The sequence below is a fragment of the Microtus ochrogaster genome, chromosome 8 (genome assembly GCF_000317375.1).
Source record: "Microtus ochrogaster isolate Prairie Vole_2 chromosome 8, MicOch1.0, whole genome shotgun sequence".
In the NCBI taxonomy this organism is placed as follows: domain Eukaryota; kingdom Metazoa; phylum Chordata; class Mammalia; order Rodentia; family Cricetidae; genus Microtus; species Microtus ochrogaster.
In genome coordinates, this window is record NC_022015.1 from 53698827 (window position 1) to 53699574 (window position 748).

Consider the following 748-nt stretch of genomic DNA (forward strand, 5'->3'; position numbering starts at 1 on the left):
ATCACTATTGGAGAAATACAATTTATAAATCTTGTTTGTACATTTAATCATATGAACTACTGAAAAGTGTTACTATGAGATGAAGATGTTGATTACTCCATGGAACAAGCATACCTTGTCCAAAGTTATGGATTCAATCTCTAGTACTGGAAGGGGGAAACATTAAAATAAATGAATAAATTATGTATATATCTGGGAATACAGTTAGGCCAGTAGAGAGCTCTCCTAGTGTGTGTGAGGCCCTCCCTGGGTTCAGGCCCCAGCATTCAGGATGGGGAGGCCTAAGGATCAGAAGTTCAAACTCACTGTTAGCTGCATAATAAGTCTGGGATTTCATGTTTCCTAAGTTAATGAAAATTTAGGGAAAAACAATAAAATGAAATTCTGAGACGATAAGTGAGTCTCCTGGCAAACATGAGAATCAGAGTTTGGAAAAGCCCAGTGTTAGGGGTAGGAGGAGGCAGGTGGAGCCCTGGAATAACTTGACCAGTCAGTCTAGTCAGCTGGTAAGCTCCAGGTTCAGTGAGAGACCCTGACTCAGAAAATTACATGGGGAATGATAGAAAAAGACACCCAATCTTCGGCATCTGGCTCCCGTGTGCACATACATGTTTGTGCACATGTGCACACACCCACACAAACATATATATTGTAATGATCTGTCCTGTCCCTTTAAGAGACAAATCACACCCATTCCCTCCCCTCTCTGCTGAGGCAGGCAGATCTTCTTTCCTCTCAAAGAGACAAC